The sequence below is a fragment of the Lemur catta genome, chromosome 8 (assembly GCF_020740605.2).
Source record: "Lemur catta isolate mLemCat1 chromosome 8, mLemCat1.pri, whole genome shotgun sequence".
In the NCBI taxonomy this organism is placed as follows: Eukaryota; Metazoa; Chordata; class Mammalia; order Primates; family Lemuridae; genus Lemur; species Lemur catta.
This window is the reverse complement of record NC_059135.1, coordinates 36,688,651-36,704,043: the sequence shown is the minus strand read 5'-3', so window position 1 is coordinate 36,704,043 and position 15,393 is coordinate 36,688,651.

Here is a 15,393-nt window from a genome sequence, read left to right as displayed (position 1 = left end):
TATAAATATTCTCAGTCTTCTAACTTTTGGGGTTAAAATAAAGCTATAAATTATGGATATTCTCCATTGACTATATTTTGAACTATTATTAGATGTCATCTTTCTGTTTGTTGAAAAATTCCTATAGCTTTTTGCGGAATATTTAAAATCTTACCTACATGTTTCCTTTTTCTGAAAAATAAATCAACCCACCATTTCCTTTAATTTATGGAAATTCTTTGATTTGAACCCAAATAATCTTTAATTAATTGAGATAATGTATGTATGGTTTTGAGATTATGAAAGTGCAAGTGTTAGTATTTTGTTTTTGTTTTAGACATCTAGCATGTAGTATTAGTCTTTGTCTGATTTATTAAGAAATCTGACAACCATTTTATTATTAAATGCCAATGGAAAAAAAATCCCTGAGACATACAGAACTGATAATCTGTTGTAATAATAAGTAAATTTTGTTTTAAAATCTGGCTGCACTTTGAATTTATTTTTATAAGAATATTTTCAACAGCTTCTTTACTTGACTCATACTTTATTTGAATTTTATCGGTAATAATTTGTGTTAAAGCATTTTCTAAAAATTAAATAAAAACTAATAGATCATAAATTTTGGTTCTATTTCTTATATGTTTCTTACAGTTTTGTTTTTAATACGTTGCCACTGCTGGGACAATAATGTCTATAAAAGTTTTTATGTATACATATTTTATTAGTGAGATGGAAATCTATTCTTAATCCACAATGAGGATTAACAGTAACTATTTTAGAATTGGTTTAAAAAATATGGAAATTAACTTTTTTAATTTTTTTATTTTGTTTTATTTCAGCATATTACAGGAGTACAAATATTTAGGTAACATATATTGAGATTACATATATGTACTTATTTTTCAAATAGCTAAATTTAACATATTTTTATGTTTCCATATATATTTTTAAAACTCTTCAGAGTTTTAAAATTATTTTAGGCCTGCATTATCAAGAAGTACACTCTTTTTGTCTATAAAATATCTTAGTCTTTGAACTAAATATAGTTTCATGGTTGGAAAGTTTCTTTTTGTCAATCTCAGGCAACTGTTTCTAGCATGCAATTTGTCATCTGAGAAGTAAGTGATGCATGGCTCAGGTGTGAAGCGATCTGATGGAGAATTATGAATCACCTAGCAAGAAGGAGAACTCCAAGGTTGGTTTGAAATATCAAGGAGACCTATACTCTCGGGAATCATGGCCAGTATTACAGAAACAGTTCACATAAGGCATTAGTGATAACAGTCCTAAGAAATGACACAAAGCTATCATTCTAGTTTAAGATTAGTAGAATTTGCAAAAGATATTTCAAAAATGTAAATAATTGCAACAACAGAATGGTAATGTTTTTAATTTTAGTTTTTGTGGAAAATCAAATGATTCAGAAATACAAATAAAATGAGGGATATGTAGGAGAAGTAATATATATGCAAAATGCACAGAATAGTTTCAATATCTACTAAACAGAATTCAGAATAGTTTACAGAATTAAAAAAAATCAATAACAACCATTAGTGAAGAATGAGGTATTGAATAATTCAGATGGAATTTAGTAGAATTTCTGTTTAGGCATGCTATATATCTTGAACTGTAACTACCATTTTAAGATTGTAGCCAATTATTTTATTTATTATTTCCACTTCCAAAAATATGTTCAGCATTTATTTACCCTGTTGAATGTTGAGTAAAATAATAAACATATGGCATTATCACATTTTTAAACTTTGAAGTTCTCTGACGAAGTAAGTGCTGAGGTTTATTTCATTTGGGTTCCTGTTATGGGTACTTTATACTACAATATTGACTTTGGTTGTGAGCAGTTCTCTTGGTCGAACTGATTTATGATACACTCTGTTGCTATCCAGACAGTTTCCAGTGAAGTGACAAAGAAGTTCTGCTTCCATACCCATCTAATCAATGGAAAGCAAAGCAAGACCAGACAAAACAAAACCCTTTATACAAGGTGACTGGATACTAAATGTCATGCTGTTTATACTTCCTGTGAAAATAAATAGCAGAAGTATATACCCTGTTAATCGGCATTATTATGTGCTTTTCAAAAGATCAATTTATATCTGGTACTAAGACTATAAAAAAACTGTTGTTGCATTAAATGATTTATTTAAAAATAAATAAATGTCTCTATATTAATCTTTTATGTGAACATTAATACTTCTACATACAGTACTTGCTTTTGTATTTATGAGAATATAGAAATTCAAACATTTTAAAAACTAAATAGTAATTGAACAAATGAGGGAAATAAATATTCATGTAGGAAAATGACTAATACAACTTATTATTTTGCCAAATTGAAGAAGGCCAAAAATGCTCTTGGGGTTTTCCAATTTGATGAATAATTACTGATTCTAATATATTGCCGATTGAATACATCTATTATTTTGGAATCTGTCGTATTTACTTTAGCTTCCAATTACATTCATATAAGCCTAACTGCATTTTGAAGTACAATAAAAATCACAATGCATAGAACATAATACCAGAAACATATTATGTGCTATCTATCTGTATATTCTTGAATACTTAGTGATGTGGAACATTGTGCCTAGAAAGTAAAACCTGTGGGAGGAAGTACCTAGATGACAAAGAGTGCTGGAAAGGTAGAGTGAAGACAGATTTTAATGAGTCTTTTATGCTATTATGAACCCTAAGGAAGACTAGTTTAATTAAACAAGAAAATAAATGACATATCTGCATTTGTTTAAGAAAGATGTCTGGGTACAATGTAGCAAGGGAAGGCAGTGGAAATGGTGTGAGTAGATAGAATACTATTCCTGTGGTGCAAGGAATATTAGAAAAATCTTTGGGATGGGCAGTGACATAGAGAATGAAGACGAGCGAACAGATTTGTGGGGCATTTTGAATAGAGTTTCAGGACTTGGTTACTGATAGAACACGGGTGGTGAAATAGAGGAATGAGTCAAGAGTATTTCTCGCTCAAGTAAGTAAGAAGACTGAAATGCCATTGTTGAGGATACGGAAAAAAAGGAAGAACATCTGGCAGGTGGATGAAGGACTTAAGATACAGTCAATCATAGATTTCTTGATTTCTAACATAATTCACGTTATCTCTATAGAAATTAACCACAGTTTCCATGAGGTAGAAATCTGGCCATGGGCTAGCTGGGTCCTCTACTCAGCATCTCATCGGGGTGAATTTAGGAGTTGTTTGATCATGTGATAGCATTTTAGGCAATGTACCATGCTAGTATATAACAAAGTACTTGCGTTCAATTTCTATGAGTAAATAGAACTCAAACAGTTAAAATACAAACATATTTATAAACTAATGCCAGACAACTTTTAGATGAGTAATATTCATCAAGAACTACAACTATTATTCAACTACACAACCATTCAGATATAATTGTAATATTAATATTTACCTAGAATATTATGTGAAGAATCTGTAATTGGCTGGAAATGGGAAAGACAGAGATTTTGTTTGAATAATTTAAAATTATTTACTTTTGATTGTTAAATATAAAGTTAAAAAGAGACATTAGTTTTCTTATTACAGATTGTTTTCTGAAGATATTTTGATGTTTTTTTCCTCCTATTTGAAAAGCAAAAGTTAAAGCCATTCTAACAATTGGCAATGGGAGATGAAGATAATTTTGTTTGAAAATGTATTATAGTTAAGATGTAATTGTATGCTGGTTAATATGCTATAGATACAGCAATGTTCTGATATGCTGTCTTGTAAAATTTTGTTTCTCCAAGGAAGATAAAGTCATTGAACCAATATAAGAAAGAAAAAGAACATAGTCTGCAAACCTCTTATATTAAACATAATTTCCAAAAAAAATAGAGTTAGTTTCTAGGGACAATTAGTAAGATAAAAGGTTCTCTCTTGATATTTGGTTCCCAAGATGTCTGATTTTAACTTTTATGACAATTAAAATGCCCTTATTCAAAAGCACATGTTAAATAAACAATATCAAAAACAGAAAGCCAGAATAACCTTTTTAAATATAAAAGAGCATGAAAAAATTAAATACCTAAAATGTAAATATAGGCTTTAGTTAGTTCATTTATGATGTATGTTTGTAGACAATGGAAATTTTTATCGTATTTAGATTATGCTTAGAGCATAGGTTCAGGAAATTATGTAAAATGATATACATGTGTTTAGAAACTACTTATTTTACAAAGAAGTTGTAATAAGGTATAAAACCATAAATGGTATTAAAATAAATTTTGTTCTTGAATTTTATGAGTTTCCTAGAGTCATAAAAAATATGTCAAATAATTATATTTGCCATATTTAAAAATTATCTGTCATTTTAAATACCCAATATTATTTATCCTCATGTTGTGTGTGTTTGTGTATTTTTATGTTATTAAATAAAATTTATTTTAGAAATAGTCAGATTTTTCTTGTTAAATCTAAAGTTTAACATATTTATTAATTTTATTATCAATTTCTGTGGCTCAATATGTTAAATAAAATCTCTCTTCATTATATATCATTTTTCATAGGTATTTACTGCAAATGTTTTAGCCACTGATATTATATATTATACAGCCAGATTCACTAATTCAGTGGTGAAATACTACTTAATTTGCTCATCAACTTAATTTTATTTTCATAATTTTAGTGTATTTTGTTTAAGTCTCTGTTAGCTCCCCTCAGAGAATAAGCGGAAGTGCTGTCTACTGAATGCTCTGGTTTTCTATAAAATAACTGTTTCTGAAAAATAACATTTTAGCCTGTTTAAGCTATAATAGCTGCTCTTTTTGACAGTTCTAGGTTAATATAACCTTGGAGAGTTTGGCCAGAACATGAGGTCAACTAAAAGGAAACTTTCTTTCCTCTAATATTTGTTCCACTGTAAGACCTAGATAATTAAATTTACTTTTTCTCTAATGAGAACATTTTGCTAACAACCTCTCCTCAGCCAGCAATTTCTTCTTGTATTAATCTGAAAACTGCATATTTTTCTTTCCATTAAAGCTGTTGTATACACTATGACTTGCAAAACAATAATTTATAATCACAAGTATTTTCCATCTAGAAAGTAATAATAGACAGTTGTAATGAACTTTTGTATAATCATGAAAAAATTTTCCAGGTTCATTTAGATAAACCTTTAAAAAAATTATAACTGACTAATATATATTTTTTCCCAGAATATTAAGAGGGTACAAATGCTTTGGTTACATAAATTGTCTTTGTACTGCTCAAGTCAGAGCTACAGGTATGCCCATCCCCCAGACAGCATGCACAGCATCTGTTAGGTGTGAATTTACCCATCCTCTCCTCCCCTCTCCCACCTGCCAGACACCCGAAGAATGTTACTTCCATATGTGCACATAAGTGCTAATCTATTATTAATAGTACCAATTTAAGGGTGAGTTCATGTGTTTTAAGCATAAAATAATTAACATTATAATTAATGAAAACATACTCATATACATATGTAATTCATTATATTTTCTTTTGAATTTTGACTATCTTCTTTGAAATTATTTTCTGTGGTTAAATGACAAGTTGATCCATAATTCAAGATACTAGTACAAAATGACAGAACTAACTCCACTAATTTTGTTATCCTGGGAAGTACTGGAACATGGTTGGTGGCCAAGATAGCATGTATTGTGAAAAAAAGACAAAAGTTGAAAAAGACATTGCAATTACATCTTCAACAGGAATTCCAGGTATCCCCCTTTTCCTGCAAGTATTCAAACTGGGAAATTGACCACAGCTCTAAGGATCTGAGATAGAAACAGTCTAAGGCAATCACATTTCCATCTTCCTCCACAATGACTGCTCTAGCGTCTACTTGAAAACAAGTCAAGGAAACATTTACTATCAAGGAAACATTTTACTATTGAAAGAGAAAACAACAGGAAGCAAACAAAAGTAACTCTTTTTCTCTCTTGCACTTGAAATGAATGATGAACCTTCATATTCTTCTTGGTTTGGGCTGTCATTCTATAACCACATGAAGAATCAGTGACAGGATGTAGCTAATAGTGTAGATGTCAGAACAGAGGCAAAGAAAGGTTTTTGTTGAGCACTTGAACCAACCTTGAATTTCTGTTATTTGCAACCAATAGCATTTTATTTGAAAGTAAAGTAAATATAGTAAAATGAGAGGAAGAAAAAAATTATGTCAGAATGGTAATTTTGAAACCATACATTAGCATAAAATCCAAGCATATAATGAAAGGAATAAATGCTAAATATCACTGAAGAACTTCTTTGAATAAAGAGGTGGAAGAGAATGAGGTAGTGTTAATGAAACTGCAAGGTGGGTTCCCTTTTCTGCTCACTGCACAGATAGCCAATTACTGAGAAAGGAGGATTACCAAACAAGAAAGAATTTATTGCAGAGGATGCATCAGCTGGGAAGTGGGAGGAATGAACTGCTTCAAATCTGCTTCCCCAACCAACAGGGTCGGGGGGTTTTCTGGAGGTGAAATCAATAATGCGTGAAGAGAATGAGCATCATTATTACATATTTGGGGTAGAGCACAGGGCATACAAGTGCAGTGAGAAATCATGTTAGTACATACATTGCATGACCAAAAATTGGTGGGTAAGTCCCTCCCAGGACAGGAATTTTAGTGGTATAATGAGCTAGGAGTTAATATTGGTCATTCTTCCAGCCTTGTGCACAAGAGGGATGTGGGGAATAGGCTGCTTAGCAGATCCTTGGGCACAATCCGTGATGCCACACCCAGCTAATTTTTCTTTTCTTTTTTTTTTTTTTTTTTAATAGAGATGGGCTCTCTCTACAATGCCCAGGCTGGTCTCAAACCCCTAGCTTCAAGTGATCCTACTGTCTCAGCCTCCCAAAGTGCCAGGGTTAGAGGCATGAGCCACTTCACCTGGCCTGCATGTCTATAAAAGCATTTTTCTCACTATTCATGGAACTAGGCTAAGCTGTTTCATTTACTCTCTACTTTCTATTCTGTTCAACATTTTATAAGATCATTTGATTATATAATCTTTTTTCCTCTTACAATAAACTTACTTTATTCAAGTCTTCCTAATTAATACCAAGTGAATAACATAGTCACTTTACTAGTATAACAAAACATAAATATTAATGTAGATGAAATAATAGGATAATATGTTTCACTTATTTTATATTACTAAATCACACTAATACTTGAAGATAAAGCTGGATTATACTTAAAAAATGCATAAATGGGTTCTGCATGAAAGGAGCATGGAAATTGCTGCTGTGTCCTAACAATAAGTAAAAAGCTGAACCAACTGGAAATGGACAACTCTTAGATCCATGAGAGAAGTGCGGTCATGGGGCAAACGACTGTCCCAATAACTAAGAAAAACCAGGTGGCTAATTTTAGAGAAAAACTTACTGGAGCAAAGAGGCCTGTGTGGGGACTAGTGCTGGGTTGGGAAAACCTGAGCTGTAACTGAATTTCTGGATGCTCGGTGTGGACAAGACTGACAGTTAAAAATGCCAGGGGAACCCAGGGGGTCCCCATAATTTTGTGAGTTTTACCTCTGGGAACTCTGCCAGGTCCTCACAGTAAATTTTAGAGAAAAATATGCTCTTGCTTCCAGAAGGGGTAGGAAAAAGGAATCATTTTGAAATATAGTAGGGCACTCTATTGTTTTTAACAAGATCTGCTCTCAAGAAAAACTAGTTAATGAGAACCTAATCTTTTGGTCTTCCCAACTGACCTAGGGGAAGAGAAATATCTTGTGCCACCTAAGGGGAGAGAAAAAAACAGAAAAAAACATGGTGTTCACAGTCCAGAGGCATAGGCTCACTGAAATACTGACACATATTCATAGGGCTATAGAGAGCTTCCTCTCCCCTACACATTGCTGGCACATTACTAAAGGTCTATTTGCTGCAGTTTCTTTTATTCAATGCATTATGTCTGGCTGTCAAAAATATATTACAAGGCATATTAAAAAAACAATAAAAGCAAGACCAAAGGGGGAAAAATACAATTTGAAGAGACAGAGCAAGCATCAGAAACAGACATGGCTGGGATTTTGGAATTATCAGACAGGGAATTTAAAACAACTGTAAATAATAAGCTAAAGGCTCTAATGGATAAAGCAGACAGCATGCAAGAACAGATGGGAAATATAAGCAGAGAGATGCAAATACTAGCAAAGACCCAAAAGAAACGCTAGAGATCAAAAACAGCGTAACAGATGAAGAATGCCTTTGATGGGCTTATTAGGAAAAAATCTCCGAGCTTTAGGATATCTCAATAGAAACCTCCAAAACTGAAAATCAAAGAGAAAATACTGAAAAAAAAAGGCTACAATATCCAATAACTGTGCAATGACTATAAAAGTTGTAGTACATGCATAATGGAAATACCAGGAGAAGAAAGAGATAACAGAACAAAAGAAATATATGAAACAATAGTGACTGAAAACTTTCCCCAAATTCATGTCAGATACCAAACCACAGATTCAGAGAACAGCAAGCAGGATAAATGCCAAATAAAACAAAACAAACAAAACAAAAACTAAAACTATACCTAGGCCTATCATTTTCAAGCTACAGAAAAATCTAAAATAAAGAGAAAATTTTGAAAGAAGCCCAGTAGAGGCATCTTATCTAAAGAGAAACACACACAAGAATTACATCTGCCTTCTTCTCAGAAACTATGTAAGCAAGAAAAGAGTAGAGTGAAATATTTAAGGTGTTTAGAGAAAAAAAACCCATCAACCTAGAATTCTGTATCCTGTGTCATTATCCTTGAAAAGTGAAGGAGAAATAAAGACTTTCTCAGACAAACAAAAAGTTAAGGAATTTGTTGCTAGTACACCTTTTGTGCAAGACATGTTAAAAGAAGTTCTTTAAAAAGAAGAGAAACAGTATAGGTCATAAACTAAGATCTAAGATCTACATAAAGAAAGGAAGAAGATCAAAGATAGAATAGGTGAAAGTAAAATAAAACCTTTTATATTTATTACTCTTAATTGACCTAAAAGATAATAGTTTATTCAAAATAATTATAGCAACGATGTACTCAATTATATATGCATATGTACATATTTTATATCTATGTGTGTATATATATGCATGTTTGTTTATGTATGCTTATATATAAGTGAAATGAATGCAAGCAATGATACAAGAAAGGAGAGGAGGAATTAAAATATTCAAGTAGTATAGTTTTGTTCAAACAGTGGGCCCAGGTTAGTTGTATATGCATATTGTAAACTCTAGGGAAACCACTAAAAAAAGTACAAAAAAATAAGTATAATACATAATGATAAGAAAAGAGAGATTATGTAATCATATAAAATACTCAATGAAAATCACAAAAAGCAGAAAAGGCATAGTAAAACAAAATAAAAATAAAGGACAAGGGTAATAAATAGAAAATAGTAACAAATAGGAGGGATATCAATCCAACTATATTATTGCTTTCTTTGAATGCCGATGATGGTCTAAGTACACCAATTAGATAGAGACTCTTTGAGTGGATCAAAAAAATAAGACCCAACTATATGTTACCTATAAAATACCCACTTAAATATATAGATACATATTGATTAAAAGTAAATGGATGGGAGCATTGTGAAAACATTGGTAAAGGATACAAAATTCAGTTAGGAAGAATAAGTTCAAGAGATCTACGGTACAACTAGTGATTGTAGTCAACAACAATGTATTACGTTCTTGAAAATTGATAAGAATAGACTTTAAATGTTCCCACTACAAAGAAATGATAACTATGTGAGGTAATGGATATATTAATTAGCTATATTTATTTTTCCCACAATGCATACATATTTCGAAATAACATGTACACGATAAATATATACAACTTCTATTATCAGTTATAAAAAAGAGTAGATAGGGAAAGATACACCATGCTAGCACTAATAAAAAGAAAGCAAGAATAGCTCTTAATTTAAGACATAGCAAACCTTAAAGTGAGGAAATTTACTGGGGATGAAAAGGGGCATTGCATAATGATAAAGGGTACAGTCCTCCAAGATGATATAACAACCTTTCAAGTATGTGTGTCTAATAACAAATCATCCAATATATGAGGCAAAATCTGATAGAAATTCAAGGAGAATTAGGTTAATGTACTTTATATTTGGAGAATTCAATATCTTCTATCAGATATGAATAGGTACAACAGGCAGAAAATCAGTAAGGACATAGTTGAATTTAATATCACCATCTACCAACTAGCTATAATTGATATCTCTATAGACTACTTCATTCAACAATAGTAGAATAAACATACTTTTCAAGCTCACATGGAACATTTACCAATACAGATCATTTTCTGGCCCATAAAACACACCTTAAAAATTCAAAATAATAGAAATCATATAATTTCTGCACTAAGAGTACAATGGAATAAAGTAGATGTTAATAACAAAAAGGCAACTGGAAAATCCTATAGCACATAGTGATTAAACAATACATTTCCAAATAGCTCATGAGTCAAGGATGAAATCTCAGAGATATTCAAACATATTTAAAACCAAATGAAAATAAAAACACAAGTTTCTAAAATTTTGGGATGCACTGATAGCAGTGCTTAGAAGGAAACTTATAGAATCAAATGCTTGTTAGAAATTAAGAAAGATCTAACCTTCTACTGAAGAAAACTAGAAAAAGAAGAGAAAATAAAATTTAAAGTAAGCAGAAGTAATGAAAGAGAGGACATCACTACAGATGCTATGACCATTAAAAAGATAATAAACATATTATGAACAGTTATATACTCATAGATTCCATAACCTAGATGAAGTGGATCAATTCCTTGAAAGACACAATCAGGCAAAACTTGCACAAGAAGAAACAATCTAAATATACAAATATCTATCAATGTAGTTGAATCAATAATTAACAACATTCCAAAAGAGAAAGCACTAGTCCCAGATGCATTCATTTGTCAATTCTACCAAACATTTAAAGAGGAAATTATACCAATGCTATATGATCTCTTTCAGAAGACAGAAGCAGAGAAAATAACTTCTTAGCTCATACTATGAGGCCAGCATTGCCCTAATGTCAAACCATACAAAGACATTAGAAAAAAAGAAAACTACAGACTAATATTACCTGTAAATATCCAATAAAATATTAGCAAATGGAATATAACAATGTATAAAAAATTATTCACCATTACCAAATTGAATATATTTCAGGTAAGCAAGGCTGGTTCAACATTAGAAAACCAGTTAATGTAACCCATCACACCAATAGACTAAAGAAGAAAAATTACATAATCATATCAACAGATGCAGAAAAAACATTTGACAAAATTCAACACCCATTCATGACCAGAAAAACAAACAAGCAAACAAACTCTCAGGAAGCTAAAAATAGAAGAGAACTTCCTCAACTTGATTAAAAAAAATCTACAAAAGTCTACAGTTAACATCATACTTAATGGTGAGAAATTTGAAATTTTCACTCTAAGATCAGGCACAAGGCAAGGATATCTCCTGTCACCACTCCTCTTCAACATTGTTCTGGAAGTACTAATGTATTCAGAAAAGGAAAGAAAATAAAATGTAGGCTGATTTGGAAGGAAGCAATAAAATTGTCTTTTTTTCACATATAACATGATTGTCTATGTTGAAAACACAAAAGAACTGACAATCGAACTAATAAGCACTATATTAAATTTACAGGATACAAAGTTAATATACTAAAGTTAATAGCTTTCCTAAATACCAGTAATGAACAATTGGATCTTGAATTAAAAACACAATATTATTTACACTAGTACCCTCAACATTACTTAAGTATAAATCTAACAAAATAATAATATCTATAAGAAGAAAAGCACAAAACTATTGAAAGAAATCAAAGCAGAACAAAATAAATGGAGAGATATTCCATACTCATGGATAGGAAGACTAAATATTACCATGATGTCAATTCTTCCCAACTTGATATACAGATTCAATGCAATCCTTATCAAGATCACAAAATGTTATGTTTTAAATATCAGCAAATTTATTTTAAAGTTTATGTGGAGAGTTAAAGGACACAGGAAACCAATACAATATTGACCAAAAAGCATAAAGTTGGAAGGCTGACACTTCCTGACTGTAAGACATATACAGCTTCAGTAATGAAGACGGTGTGGGATTGGTGAAAAAATAGACAAATAGATCAATGCAACAGAATTGATAGCCCACAGATAGATCAATATAGATGCAGTCAACCGACCTTTGACATAGAAAAAAAGGTAATACAATGGAGCAAAGATAGCTTTTTCAACAAACAGTGATAAACAACTGGATGCCCACATGCAAAAAAATGAATTTAGATGAAGACCTTACATCCTTCACAAAAATTAACTCAAAGTGGATCATGGACCTAAATGTAAAATGCAAAACTATAAAACTCCAAGGAGAAAACATAGAAGAAAACTGAGATGACCTTGGGTATGGCAATGGCATTTTAGATACAATAGCAAAGGCAACATCCATGAAAGAAAAAAAAAATGATAAACTGGACTTTACTGAAATTAAAAATTTCCGCCCTGTAAAAGGCAACATTAAGAGAATACAAAGCTAAGCCATAGACTGGAGGAAAATATTTGTAAAAGATATATTTGTGAAAGGACTATTATTTAAAATATGCACAGAACCCTCAAAACTTAACAATAAGAAAATGATCCTAATTAAAAATGGGCCAAAGTCTTTAACATTTTTGTCACCAAAAAAGACCTACAAATAGCAAATAAGCATCTGAAAAGATGTTCCACATCATATGTGATTAGGAAAATGTAAACTAAAACAACAACAAGGTACCACTGTGTACCCTTTAGAATAGCCCAGACCCAGAATGTTGGTAACGCTAAATGCTGGTGAGGATGAGGAGAAACAGCATTGTTTATGCTGATGGAAGTGAAAAATAATACAGTTACTTTGGAAGAGACTTTGGTGGCTTCTTATGAAACTAAACATATTCTTACCAGCAATTGTGCTCCTTGGTACTTATCCCCAAAGTTGAAGACTTATGTCAACACAAAAACTTGCACATGGATGTTCATGGCAGCTTTATTCATAATTGCCAAAACTTGGAAGCAACCAACATGCTCTTCAGTAGGTGAATTGATAATAAACAGTGGTACATGCAGACAATGGAATATTATTCAGTGCTAGAGAAGAATAAACTATCAAGCCATGAAAAGACATAGAAGAAATTTAAATGAATATTACTGAATGAAATAAGCTAATATGAAAAGGCTAAATATTATATGACTCAACTATATAACATCCTGGGAAAGGCAAAACTATAAAATGGTAAAAAGATCAGTGGTTTCTAGGGGTTAAGAGATATGGAAGTATGAAGGCAGAGCACAGAGAAATTGTAGGTCAGTAAAGCTACTCTGTATGATACCATAATGGTGGGCACACATCATTATACATTTGTCCAAATGCACATAATGTAAAACACCAAGTGTGAACCCTAGTGTAAGCTGTGGGTTCTGGATGATAATGATGTGTCAATGTAGGTTCACTAACGATAATAAATATAACATTCCAATGGGGGATGTTGATAATAGAGGAGGCTATAAATGTGTGGGGACAATGTGTGGGATATCTCTGTAACTTCCTCTCAATTTTGCTGCAAATCTAAAGCCATTATATAAAATAAAGTCTTAAAAAGTATGCATAAGACATTGTCCTATATGCTGAGGTGGACTGTCTGTGTTCTATAGGTATTTCTTTTTCTTAGTCAAAAACAATAATTAATGACACATTTGATTCTATGAGTATGAGCTGCTCTGTCAATAGAAATATTAAGATTTGTCTTTAATGGACATAAATAATATAGTTGAATTATTAAAAAATTGTAACTAAGCTTTCATTTAACTGAGAATCTGTATCAAAGACTTTGTAAATATTACTGTCTAATCCCATGCAAATATGCACTTCAAATTATGTTGATTTTCAAATCAACATATTCTGGGAGGGAATAGCATTTTGTAATGTGTGATACTGTTTTTCTTTACCTTGGCCAAGATAAATGGCAGATGAGGAGCAATAGGGTAAAAACAAATACATAAAACCAAGACTACCTCCATGAAAGACATTACCATCAGAAGACATAGACCTCAAAATGAATATTCTGCATCATATTTGAGAGCAGGGTTTATATTCCTTTCTTGACTTATACTTGTAACCTTACTGTATACCATTAAATACCTATAAAATCAGAGCTCTAAAACTCTTCCATTTTTCATTGCTCTTCTTTTCTTATTTTTGATCTTTGCATCTAAAGTGATCTGTAAAAGAATAAAGTCATACTTCAGTGGCTGTTGTGTTTAATCTATCAGCATTCAGGCGTTTCTCCGATGACATTATTCAGAGTTGAGGAAAAAAAAAAGCAACTTCAAAGTATAAAACCTTGACTCCCTTTTAAACATGATAACATTTTCAAAGGTGAAACAGGTCTTCCTTGAAACTAGTAACTGATTTCATGCTGAAAGTTCCTTATTTTATTCAAATTTCATAGTTAATAGAAGAGCGTACGACTATTTGAAATATAACTGCCAACTTTGCTAAGGTCAGATATATGGAAATCAGGGGACTTATACAATCCTTATTAATCGAATGATGACAATATATCATAACATTTATTAAGGGCTTATTTTTATTGAACATTATTAAGGGCTTATTTTAATGTCCAACATATAATCTGTAATTTCTCAATTTTAATAAAATTATAGCATATGAAAAAATTAGTCCATGGATATGGAAAACCTCATTTTTAAAATGATGACAGTTTCTTATCAAATAGTTTTAGGCAAACTAGTTCATATATCTCTTTTATTTTTCAGACATTTAAAATGAGGATATAAATCTATTTCATGGTAAGCCTATGGGTTTTCAAACAGATAGTTATTTTATAATTTTTATAAACCAAAAGATATTAAATAATTATAAATCACTTGTACAGATTCTATCATAAAATCAAAAAATTATAGAATCTCAGAAAGCATGATTATCCTTCAAAGAAAAGCCTTTTTGAAATATCAGAATGATTCTGTTAAAAAAATCAATATGATAAAAAAGTATGTTTGACAGTGTGTTTTACAATAAATGCCTAACTCCTTTGCACAAGTCGTAGTACAAACATAAGCATGTGCTGCTGCCTTCCAGTCAGGTCTTTTCAGTAGAATCATGAAAACAACACATAATATTGTCACTCTGTTATTTTAGAAATTGGAGACAAGTCTTGAACATAGCCTCTCACATTAAATATTTTATAATTTAATTCAATATAAAACACAACCTTATTAATTGTTTGAAAATACATTTTATTTTTCTTATGTATCTGGGGACGTAAAACAATGCTTATTGGGAAAAATATAGTTTTAGCTGGACATTGAAGGCCCTACCATTTT